At 38.4% G+C, this 13108-nt stretch overlaps 2 long non-coding RNA genes across 2 annotated transcripts; one reads left to right on the top strand and one right to left on the bottom strand.

Annotated features, from left to right (window-relative positions):
- The first annotated feature begins 263 nt into the window (after positions 1 to 263).
- Positions 264 to 911, top strand: LOC145430341 (uncharacterized). The gene is made up of 2 exons (XR_013910858.1): positions 264 to 406; positions 818 to 911. It is a non-coding gene; the product is annotated as an uncharacterized LOC145430341 (long non-coding RNA).
- LOC113027790 (uncharacterized) lies at positions 402 to 975 on the bottom strand. Its single transcript, XR_003273134.2, has 3 exons — positions 826 to 975; positions 682 to 741; positions 402 to 599 (listed from the first exon to the last, which is right to left on the bottom strand). It is a non-coding gene; the product is annotated as an uncharacterized LOC113027790 (long non-coding RNA).
- Positions 976 to 13108: the final 12133 nt, after the last annotated feature.

A 13108-nucleotide genomic window follows, 5' to 3' on the forward strand; every position in this document is an offset into this window, starting at 1 on the left:
CCTGAACCGGGCCCACAGCAGCGATATAATCTGGCTCATTGCAGGACAAGAGCCAGAGTTGAAATGACTATCGGAATGCTTAAGGCCCGGTTCCAGTGCCTTCAAAGACTCAGGGTCACCCCAGAAAGGGCATGTGACATTATTGTGGCATGTGTGATTCTTCACAACATTGCCACAATTAGAGGAGAACACTGTCCTTCTGAACCAAACATCAGCAGTGATCCAAACCATGAACATCCTGACCCTCCCACGGACATACAAGATGGAAGCGCAGTCAGAGACACCATATGTCACAATCATTTCCTTTGACCCATCACCTCAACATGTTGAAAGAAGAATAAACAGATTTTTTTGTTCAACTGGCTTTATTGGTCGCCTGTATTTCCTGTACACAAAGTATTAATAAGTATATTATTATGTTGTTCAAACACTGAAATAATTCGTCCATCTCTGACCACTTCACCCACCCTTAACTGATGTTCCAGCAGTAAAATCTCAATCTTGGTCTTTTGGATCTGCTGCTTGAAGTGTTCCATTTCCAAGTCAGATTTTTTTATTTTCTTGATCAAATAGGTCTTGTACAGCTGCTTTACAGGGAGCTATTGAAACACAGAAAATAGCATTGACATTCATAGTACATGCCTACTTAGGTTGGTTGTAAATCAGTGCTGAACATCCTACTGAGGAAAGGTTTGTTGGAGAAGTGGCTGGACCCTCTTCCTCTTCATTTCCATCATCACTCTGTTAGAGACATAGAAAGTCCATGGTTTTATTATAGTACCACATTTTATTCAATTGTTATATTTTCCATTGTAAGATGTAAACCTCATAAAGTGTCTCTGTTGCTTCCTCCTCTGTAACAGCTGTCAATGTTTCTTCATTATTTTCCTGTAGTAAAGAAATTAACAACATTGCTGTTCTACTGCAAACTCATATAATCTGTGGAGTATTAAGAGTACTCACAACTGCATGTTGGTCTGGCTCAACAGGAGGCTGCACCAGATGCAGTACACCATCACCATCAACTGATAGAATATGAGGTTTATACAGGTCACTTATAACTTACAAGGGACCAAATGGCAATTAACAAACATACCAATCACCTTACACTTCATTGTCATTATGCTCTCAAACACAGCCAAGACTGAGGGAAGGCAAAATCAGTAGGAAAATAACTTCACTACAAAATAATTCATTATGGTAAAGAGTTTATCAAATGAATGAGTAGCACTGCAAAGGTGACTGTGAAGAAAGGATGTATGCACATCATGTATTATTTTGAATTTACCTCTTATGTAGGCACTTGTGTCTTGTGGGGTTATTGACTCAGAGGATGTCCCCGCAGAGATGCCTTCAGCCACAGGGCGCCCACTGGTTTGGCTGAGGGCCAACTGCTCAGCCTCTGTGAGTGGTGGTGGTGGAGGACCCCCACCTGTTTTTCGGGCCTCTGCTTTTTTTCTGTTGGCTATAACGGGTCACATTTGAGCATACAAATGTGCTCAGATAATTTCAATAAGTGCTTACAGAAAGAAAATTAATGTAGCCTCTAACTGCAATTGATTTACATGGGACAAACAGACCAAGCACTATGGCTCATAATACAATTACACCTTACCTGTTTGGACTATATTTTTATATTTCATTTTTACTTGCTGCCAGGAACGTTTGGGGCCTGTTGGGTTGCACCTGCGCTCACATCACATCACAAAATAAAATGTATGAAATAAAAAATAAAATAAAATATAATAAAATAACGTGTTAAATGGGTGGAAATCCCTAGATCAATGTTTAAATTAACACTCACGCATTGACTCTGTCGGCTATGTTTTGCCATGCATGCTCCCTTTCTTTTGCAGCTGAAGCTGTGTTACTTTTTTTCCGCAAAATTTGCATGTTATCGGCATATGCTGCCATCAGAATTTCGGCCTCAAGCGCTGTAAGATATATTGACCGCGCCTTCTTTCCCTCCGTCTCCATGGTGACTCGCTTAATCTGTGCTCCACTAATCAGGGCTTTATGTATCCTCGTGTGCGCGCTTAACTTGGGGTTAAAGCAACTCCGCGTTGACTGAACTAATTGTTATCAGCCTTTCTGAAACCGAATATTCCGAGTTGGACAGTTCGGGGTTACTTGACCCTGAGTATCGTTTTTCACTCTGAGTTTTCTAAATCGGCTTCCTGAAATAGGGCCCAGGTAAAAGTTCTTATTTCTAAAATAATGTGGTCACAGCTCGAGCATTTTACAGAATTGACCATCACTTCATGTCACGCTTGCAAACTTAGTGATTTTGTCAGTAACACCTCTTTCGTAGCTTCAACACCTAACAAAATGGCAAGTTTATTTGAATAGCACATTTCATTATACTCATATAAAATGTGCTCATATAAAAAGTTAACCTACACGCAAACACAAAGACACACACACTCAGCTGCTGAGTGTAGGCTTGTGATAATGAAAAGGTTTTGAGTCTGTTTTTGAATGCATGTACAGATTTGATTGACTTCAGGACAGCAGGCAGCTTGTTCCAGAGAGCAGGACCACAGTCACTGAAAGCCCCCCCCCCAACTTGGCTTAAATTCTGGGAACCGTTAAAAAGTCCGTACCTGAAAGGTCTGACTGGGTTACAGACGTTGAGCAAGTCAGAGATGTAGTGGGAAGCCAAGCCATTTAGAGCTTTATGAATAGAAGGATTTTGGAGGTAATTCTATATTAAACTGGGAGCCAATGAAGTGAGTTCAGTCATATTTCTGTGTACATGTAAAGACTCTCGCTGCTGCTGAACAAGCTCAAGCCGTCACATTAATGTTCATTCTCACAGATTTGGTAGAGGTTGAAAATTCAACCTTTCAGTTGGGCTTCCAGTTTCTTTCTGAGTCAAAGAAAGCCGGAGCAGCCAGAAAGAGAGCTGAGTGGTGGCACTGGTGAGATCTAATAGTGCTGCGTTTGTGAAGTGGAATCTGTCTGTGTTTACTGTGCAGGAAGCAACCAAAGGTCGAATCTACAAGGCAGATGACCACTTTCTGGTATGTTAAATGTCAGTTCTCAAAAATCAAAAGTAAGTGGCGAGAAAGTCAGATCTGCATGCAGCCAACAGACAGAAGTCAAAGCATCACATTGCAAAGACATCAGTCACTAAGTAAAAGAGAACATTAGGCCTTTGTGAGGTGCTACTGATTCTGTTTTGCCCTCACAGACTCAAAGTAGCCTCTGGTGCTTCTAACATCTAACTTATTTACTTGTAAATAACACCAAGAGAAACATCATTATCTTTAACACATCCAATCCATGTTGTATCAGATTTCTGCCTATTTGCTAAAACTGGTTATTTTATCTGATGGTGACTTTGTCAGCAGCATCATTTTTACAGCAACAGAAATGACAAACAGCTGTAAGGTTCTCAATTATCCAATATGGTGAAATTGCACTGTTTATGAATTTGAAGCTGCAAATTAAAAGCTGTGAAAATACACTTGTTCACTTATTCCACCATTTCTCCACACCTCCCACACCTACACTACCTCCCACCTTTACAAACCAGTCAGAATTTTTTTCCACTCCCCACATCAAAAATTGATAACCGATAGGTGTCCGGCTGAAAATGCTCATAATTCTGCCTCTCACTGCTCGTGTGTTCCAAGGTGAGGTGGGAGAAACTCATCAAATTCCATCAGATCATTGAATTTGCTGGTATTCCAATGTGATTTAGTTTGTATTTGTTAGCAGAAGTATGAAATGTGCAAAGAAATCCGACGTGGACAGCAAACTGTACCGGCGATAATTAGGGATGAATAAACACACATCTGCCTTGATGAATGAATGAACACGCCCCCGAGAGAGCGCAACTTTATTTACAGCCACCTAATACATACATACATTATGTATCAAGTGAACATCAAAAAGAACACATCCCATTGGCCGTTTCCATCATTTGAGAGCATTTTATTTTCTTCATGTCAACAGTATTACTTTATGATACAAAACACAGTTGGAATTATTGTGTTTTGCCAAGTTTTGGTTAAATGTGCACATGGCCCGAAGGAATTGGAGGCGGTGTTCATGCTTGGTTGGCTTATTAGTTCAGAAGGCTCTGAATTAGTCAGTGCTCTTTAAAGTTTCCCCTTTAACAATGTCATACTGTTACACCTTTCTATGTGTTAACGTCAGAGTTTTTGTTCAAGAATGGGATACATACTGTCACCCACATTTTATCAACCCATCCAAGTGGTGAACTGTAATCCCTCTTTTCGTAAGTGCAATTTTCTCGCCTTTAGGTTTCTGACACTTAATATCACTTGCATTTACAGTGTAGTTTCCCCAAGACATTGTTATATGTTTCTGTCCTTGGTATCAGACGTTTTCAGAATAGCAATGTGCCCAGAGTGCTTTCAGGGGAAAACAGACTAAAATCTATTAATCTTTTTCTTGCCAAAGGTATAAACAGAGTACAGAACATACTTTGTGTTGGCTGATATTTAATTAAAGGCCTACAGCCGCTCCTTAGGGAACACCAGACAACATAAAGAATGCATCTGAATTTATCAAGGTCCATATGAGTATTCACTGTCAAAGAGCAGTGACTTACAGTGATGTGGTCAGAATGCATTAGTTTGTGTTTGTGAATAATCAGAAATCAATAACTCATTTCATTTGAGGAGAGAATAGGTTTGGTTTCTCCAAGTCTGTCAGAAAATAGCGCACAACAGAGCTGAGAACTGTTGCAACATTAGAGGTGCTGATTGGTGAACCAAACATCAAGCATGGGACTGAAAAATGAAACCAGTAAGAATTGTAGTTCTTCCAACTTATTATGGGCTCCCTTGTTAAAATGTCAAAGTAAACAGCATTTAAAAGAAATAATACAGTGCTAGATGTACTGTATATACATAACTTACCCATTTGGATACTTGGCTTCTTTGACTGACATGTATACTGTTACATGTAGATGTAGAGCCAGTCTCAAGTGCATTAGCTGATAACTAAGTATTCCACTTCCTCCAAAAGCAGTAACTTCCAAAACCAATTTCTGTGGATATGTCCATCTTTTATGTTTGTTTGTTTATTTGTTTTGTTGTGAGTATGTTGTGAGTTAGCATCTATAGATTCACAGCTAAAGATCAGAGAGAAGGCCAAGCTATTAATTTTCAAAACATTAAAAAAGCAGGCATATAATAAGGTGAATGGGATGCACATGGCTTTCAACACATCAGGAATAATGCTCTTATGAGATGATGAGGTTAAATAATTGTTGGCCTGTGCTGTAATTTCAGTATCTTTCAGGTGTCTCCTCACAGCCTCCCTTCACCTCTCTGACTTCAGCCAGTAGGTTTAATATGTAAACCACCTCCTGTAATGCACCTTGACATTGTGTGGGTGTACAGCTCATTTTCTCTCTCTGCCCCTGTAACATACTCCTATTTTTATGCTAATCCTTTGGCCAGACGTTCACAAGATCCCCCAGAGAGGATAACGTGCTCCCAGAAACAATACACTGGAAGATAGAAACACACACAAATTTAATTCAATTCAATTCAATTGTATTTATATAGCGCCAAATCACAACAAAAGTCGCCTCAAGGCGCTTCATAGATACAGAGAAAAACCCAACAATCATATGACCCCTTATGAGCAAGCACTTTGGCGTCAGTGGGAAGGAAAAACTCCCTTTTAACAGGAAGAAACCTCCGGCAGAACCAGGCTCAGGGAGGGGCGGGGCCATCTGCTGCGACCGGTTGGGGTGAGAGAAGGAAGACAGGATAAAGACATGCTGTGGAAGAGAGACAGAGGTTAATAACAGATATGATTCGATGCAGAGAGGTCTATTAATACATAGTGAGTGAGAAAGGAGACTGGAAAGGAAAAACTCAATGCATCATGGGAATCCCCCGGCAGCCTATGTCTATTGCAGCATAACTAAGGGAGGATTCAGGGTCACCTGGTCCAGCCCTAACTATATGCTTTAGCAAAAAGGAAAGTTTTAAGCCTAATCTTAAAAGTAGAGATAGTGTCTGTCTCCCGAATCCAAACTGGAAGCTGGTTCCACAGAAGAGGGGCCTGAAAACTGAAGGCTCTCCCTCCCATTCTACTTTTAAATACTCTAGGAACAACAAGTACCGTAGGCCTGCAGAGCGAGAGGGAAGTGCTCTAACAGGGTGATCTGGTACTACAAGGTCATTAAGATAAGATGGGGCCTGATTATTTAAGACCTTGTATGTGAGGAGCAGGATTTTGAATTCAATTCTGGATTTAACAGGAAGCCAATGAAGGGAAGCCAAAACAGGAGAAATATGCTCTCTCTTTCTAGTCCCTGTCAGGACTCTTGCTGCAGCATTTTGGATCAGCTGAAGACTTTTCAGTGAGTTTTTAGGACATCCTGATAATAATGAATTACAGTCGTCCAGCCTGGAAGTAATAAATGCATGAACTAGATTTTCAGCATCACTCTGAGACAGGATATTTCTAATTTTAGAGATGTTGAACAAATGGAGGAACACAGTCTTACATATTTGTTTAATATGTGCGTTGAAGGACATATCCTGGTCAAAAATGACTCCAAGGTTCCTCACAGCATTACTGGAGGCCAAGGTAATGCCATCCAGAGTAAGAATCTGCTTAGATACCATATTTCTAAGCTTTTCAGGGCCGAGTACAATAACCTCAGTTTTATCTGAATTAAGAAGCAGAAAGTTAGCGGCCATCCAGGTCTTTATGTCTTTAAGACATTCCTGCAGTTTAACTAATTGGTGTGTGTTATCTGGCTTCATAGATAGATAGAGCTGGGTGTCATCTACATAGCAGTGAAAATGTATGCTATGTCTTCTAATGATAAAAATTTTATTTGTGAAGAAGTTCATGAAGTCTTTACTAGTTAACGTTAAAGGGATGGTTGGCTCAAAAGAGCTCTGACTTTTTGTCAGCCTGGCTACAGAGCTGAAGAGAAACCTGGGGTTGTTCTTATTTTCTTCAATCAGTGATGAATAGTAAGATGTTCTGGCTTTGCGGAGGGCTTTCTTATAAAGCAGCAAACTATTTCACCAGGCTAAATGATGATCCTCTAAATTTGTGACACGCCATTTCCTCTCCATCTTACGAGTCATCTGCTTTAGGCTACGTGTTTGAGAATTATACCACGGAGTCAGGTACTTCTGATTAGAAACCTTAGTTTTCACAGGAGCTACAGTATCCAGAGTCGTACGTAGTGAGGAGGTAAAATTATTAACAAGATAATCGACCTCTGTTGGAGTAGCGTTCAGGTAGCTGCTCTGCTCTATGTTGGTACAGGGCATTGAAGATGATAACAGTGGGTGGATTATATTATTCTTAAACTTAGTTACAGCGCTTTCAGAAAGACATCTACTTTGATAAAGTCTACTCTCCACCGCTGTGTAATCAATTATTGTAAATGTAAATGTTATCAGGAAATGATCAGACGGGGGAGGGTTTTCAGGAAACACTGTTAAATGCTCAGTTTCTATGCCATATGTTAAAACAAGATCTAGAGTGTGATTAAAGTGGTGGGTGGATTATTTTTACATTTAAACACGTCATACTACAACACCTGCAGTCAAAGGAGCTTGCAAAGAAAAGAGTCTGGACTTCTTTAAGTTGCTTGAAGACGTTTCACCTCTCATCCAAGAAGCTTCTTCAGTTCTAAGGTCAAATGGTGGGGAGTCCCAGATTTAAACCTAGTGGGAGTAACCCCCCACAGAGGGACAAAAGGACCCCCGATGATCCTCTAATCGCCTGAGCCAAGGTGTGAAACTGGGTGTGGGTCCCAATCAGCCAAGGATTGGGACCCACACCCACCCACACTTAATGTTTTATTGTATTTCAGATTATAGCTTCATAATAATTACAGGACATTAGACTACTTGTTCTTGTTGCTTAATAATACAGAATTATCATATAGAAATAAAAAACCTGAAGTTGTGCACTATTTCAACACGCTGCCTGCCTGCAGCACTAAAGGACTCCGTGAGAGACGTCTGTCTCGCCCTAGCAGCACCTGTCCCTCTCCTCCTCTTCAGTTTGCTTCAACATAAGCTCGTCATATTCTGTGATATGATTTACTGTGAGGTGTTTGACAAGGTTAGTGGTGTTGCCACAACACCTCACTGTCTTGCCACATGTATCGCAAACCGCATCTTGGCTGTTTGTGGAGGTAAAATATGTCCACACATGACTCAGCTTATGCTCAGCCATTGTTGTGAGTGCGCACACCAAGGGCCTGCGACACATTTATACAGCCGTATTTCGCACATGACTATGAAAGGCGGAAGAGGAAGTAGTTCCTTCCAAGTTACATGATCCCAATGATTACCTCAAATTACTAAAATATCAATATTTTAATTTGAGAATCGATTCTAGAACATAAATTACTTGTATCGAAAGAATCAATATTTCAATATCGATCCGCCCACCACTAAGAAACACCAAAGGAATTTTCAAAATTCTTTTAAAAGAGAGTTTTCAAACACAAGCAAGGCAGTCTGAGATTACTTGACAACATTAAGGCCCAAGGCCAAAGACACCAGCAAGGCTCAGACTTTAGCCACTCAACGCGTAGGTCCAGATAAAATCACAGAAAGAAACTTGACTAAAATCAGTCTCATTTTGCTGCTGACCACAGAAAGACCGTGTTGTGACTACCAAAGTCCGATCACAGAAACTTGCTCTGGCAACAGTATGTCAAGGGCTCACGTTTTTCAGTTTTCACAGCTGGTTGCACTGTGGTTTACAATTCCATCTTGCATCCTATTGCAGATATGCAAAGGTAACGATGCAGATAATACAATACACACAGATGCTTTCATACTATTTTACTATTTTTCAGTTGTAGGAAAAATGTTGTAATACTTTTAAAACAGTTATGCCAGAAATGAAAGATAATGTAAGTTATCGACTGCAAAATAAATGCATGTGTGTGTTCTGGATCATACAGACCCTGTTTGCAGAAAGTTGTTTGTATGATAAACTTTTCACCTCAGTAATTCTTAGCCGTTCAGATGAATGTTCAAAGCTGCAGGATGTTAAAGCCATTCCCACATGTTTCTCTAAGACTTATCAGCAAGGATGCAGTTACTTTCATATCAAGCCAGCAGAACACGGGTCACTGCCTCTGAATGGAGAAACTGCAATCTACTGAGAATCTACTGAATGATAAATGAACAAATTCCTTTTATGACTGAAATATGATTGTTTGTATGTGAATTTCATTACATATCATACCAAGTCAGTCCACACTGATGACTTGGTATGATAATTCTTGTATTTATTTCTCCATTATTAACCTTTTCTGTTCTTTTTTACGACATGAAATTATGATGGAAAATATACAAAATATTCACATAAATATTCAAGTTTAAAGATTAAAACAGCTTAACGTTTTTTCCTGTTAGTTGCACTGAGTATAAAGTGACTCAGAAAAGTTGATCCACACATTTTCACATTAAAAGCTAGTTTATAATATCTGGATTATGATTATCACAGCTAGAAATACAGTCTCAACAGTTGAGGTCAGTTGGAGCAGCTCAAATGAAACAATGAATAAACAGAGTTTAGTCAAGCAATGTCTTGGACTTGCACTGTAACTGCCTACAAACCAGTTCTCTTGTGTAAAGTTATATAATTAAGCAAACAGAGGCAAAAACACATTTAGGACAAGTGATCAAGTTATGAAATAAACTCTTTCAAAGGTAGGAGACAAGATTTTCACATTAATTATTTTAAAATATTCGAGTCTTACAGAACATCAGCATACCTGGAACAGTTATTTATTAACTCAATTAGGGTTCTTCGTCTGGGGAAAATAACCTGTTGAGCTGCGTCTCCTTCAGATTCAACCACAAACATGCATCCCTCTTTTTGCCCCGTTCTATATACACTGTTTTTACGCAACTCCTCTTTTCATAGGTTTTACAATGCATTCATTACATTGACTTGCTCTTAAATTATTTTTAACTTTTCACTATTTTTTCAAGCTGTTTTAACAAAAACAAAACAAAAAAAGCCCAAAAACCCCTCAATCCACAACCCTTAATTGGATAAGCAGAAAAAAATGGATGGATGGACAAGACCCAGCTGTACATTTGCATCTAAAGGGCAAAGGTCACTTTCGAAGATGCCATTGTCCACATTTTGGACAGAGAAGACAGATGGTTTGACAGAGGAGTAAAAGAAGCCATCAATGTCCACTGTGAAGGACCATTTTGAGATCCGTTCCCAGGCGCCCACTCACATCATCTGTCACATCTCAACAGGTCACATGATAGGGTGAGGCTGATAATGACCCCCACCCTTTTTCATACCTTTGCTCATTTGATGAGGCACATGATCAATAGTGGGTCAACAAACCTTTTAGGGGACAATTCCCACTAAGGCTAGATAGCTGGGACCATTGGGCTTAGAACTGAAGAAGCGTCTCTGATAAGAGAAATTTTTATTCAACGCTTTATTATTTTTGTTACATCTGATTGTTTTGGTATTCCAGCCTTAATAAAAGGTATAATTGATTTAAACAAAAACGTAAGCTTCTCCTGTGAGATTTGATGATTAAGCAGGATAGCGTTGAACAGTACAGTAACCATGACGTTTAACGATGAGCTGATGATTTTTGTCCTTTTGTTGCTTTTTTATTTAACCTTTGGTTTGTTCAGACAGATGACAGAAAGACAATACCTTCAGAATTTCATTGATGATCAGCTGATCCAACCCAATCCAGCTCCCACTGAGTGTGGTAGGAACGAACAGATTGCTCTTTTTTGCCCTTTTTCCCATACAGAAACATAAGCGATGAACTAAATTCTACATTCAGAAATCTGAAGAAGTGAGAAACATGTATTCATATTTTGCACTTACATCATGTTTTCTATTGCAATGGCTATGTATTCTTTGCATCATCTTTGTGTCACGTATTTATGAACTAAATTAATTGAAAACTACAGAAAAACTACAAAAATTATAAGTTGAGATTTTCTTTTGTAATTTTTGAATTAATTGTGAAAAGGTTCTTTTATTGCTGCACCCCTAAGTGGTCACACCTACATCCAAACCCACTAAGACTTAAACATTGCCTCCATACAAAAGTAATAACATTAAATACAGAGACTGGAATGTGGATCTGATCAGAACTGACAAAAGTTGGAGCACAGCTCAGGATTTATAATTCACATTCACTGCATTAAATTGTATGAAGCAAAAACATCAATTAATGATGCAATATTAAGAGGAGTTTCAGAAGTAGCAACAGCTTGAGGAACGCCATTTCCAATCTACATAACATTTTATAATCTCCTATTCAAAGACTACAGCTGACATGAATAATTTCCTCATGTCAAATATGTCAAAACATGCCACAATTTTCTGTGTAGAATGTCAAGAGCAGACACAGTCATGAACATACACAGCTCTGACTCATCTTGCCTTATTCATAAACCCCACACTTTGATTGCAAACACGTTGTGGTTTAATATATGAAAAAGCTAGATGATATATGACTGACCCATTTTCCAGTCTAGCCTGAGTAAGTCATCTAATTCATTCATAAAAAATTCCTGCTTGGAAAATAGGGCAGCTTTTTGCATCACATTATTTTGTAGACTCGGCAAGACCAGACTCTATATAAACGACTTTTTTGCAAAGCAAAGTCAGTATTGAAGCCTTTTTTCTTTTAATGACCTGCTTTCACATTTTTTTTAAAATTGTTATATTTTATATAATTTGTATCTTGTATTTTACATATTAATTGCTTTAAGTGGCACTTGTTGTGCTGTGTTGGGAGAAACACAAACAGTAATAACTAAATCACTGCCTCTAAGTATGTGTTTTGGCTAGCAGTGATTATGGCCACTGCAAAACAAGACAATGTAAATGTGAGAACCCAAAAACATGCAGAACCCAAAGCTCACAAAGGAACAAAAAGTCAAGCTTAAAAAAAAATCAAAAATACGAGGCGCAAAAAGACATATAGAAAAACAAAACCAACAGGGAAACAACTAATATTTTGACATATTTAAAAGTTTCTGGACACCGGCCCTTTAAAAAAAAGAAGTAAGTCATAATTTAAGGGGTTTTTGTAACTTCGAAATAGTGAAGGTATGTACTACCAGCAAAAGCTTTTGTGTTTCTGTGCATGGAGTGAAACTGTGGAACAGTTTGAATATGGAATTGAAGCAATGTCCAAACATAAAGCCGTTCAAAAAGAGTTAAAAAGATATGATCTTTTATCGAGTGGAAAAAAGTTAGCGTTCATCCTCCAGCTTCACTGTGCTAATGTGTTTATATTATGCTAACCATAGCTGTGTAGCTAGCCACCACATTATTATATACCAATTAGCCCAACTTCAGTAACCCTATAAATGTCACTACTGTTTAGTTTTCTGTCTTCATTTATGTACAGAGTGATAGCAGAGCTGCACTTTTTAATTTTTTAGAAATTTCTCAGTCAGAACATGGTGTATAATATAATCCTTTCTGTCATCGTTGTATTTTTACTCAGTTGTATATAGTATTTGTATTTGTATTCTATTTTTATCTTATTGTATATTTATTTTATTTTATTCTACTGTATATAGCATTTTATTTTATTCTATTCTGTACAGTTGTGTACTGTATTTATTCTTATTGTATTCTAATTTTTGCCTCATAACTTTTGCACTGTCCACTCCTGCTGTGACAAAACAAATTTCCCACGTGTGGGACTAATAAAGGTTATCTTATCTTATCTTATCTTATCTTCAGATGGAAACTAGTGAACTCCCCCACCTCCAATTGCCGTCTCACAGAGAATCTACTTTGGAAATCACTATCTAAACTGCAAGCTTTAATAATACAATATAAACCACACTTGCTATTAACTGTTGTATCACTCAAAACCGATTAAATCCAGCTTCAGGTTTTAAACTATGAAAAAAGACTATATGACTATATTCATATACAAGTAAATGATGGATGTAGCCAATGTTGATGGCTTGTGAAGTCACCCTGTGAATAAGAAGATACTAGCCAATGAATAACCCCTGGTTTTTTCTCATTTCTGTAAACACTAATGATCGCAATTAATGATATAACCTTACTTTTTCATCCGAGACATGTAAACAACTGTCAACAAAAG

The sequence above is a fragment of the Astatotilapia calliptera genome, chromosome 8, assembly GCF_964374335.1.
Source record: "Astatotilapia calliptera chromosome 8, fAstCal68.1, whole genome shotgun sequence".
In the NCBI taxonomy this organism is placed as follows: domain Eukaryota; kingdom Metazoa; phylum Chordata; class Actinopteri; order Cichliformes; family Cichlidae; genus Astatotilapia; species Astatotilapia calliptera.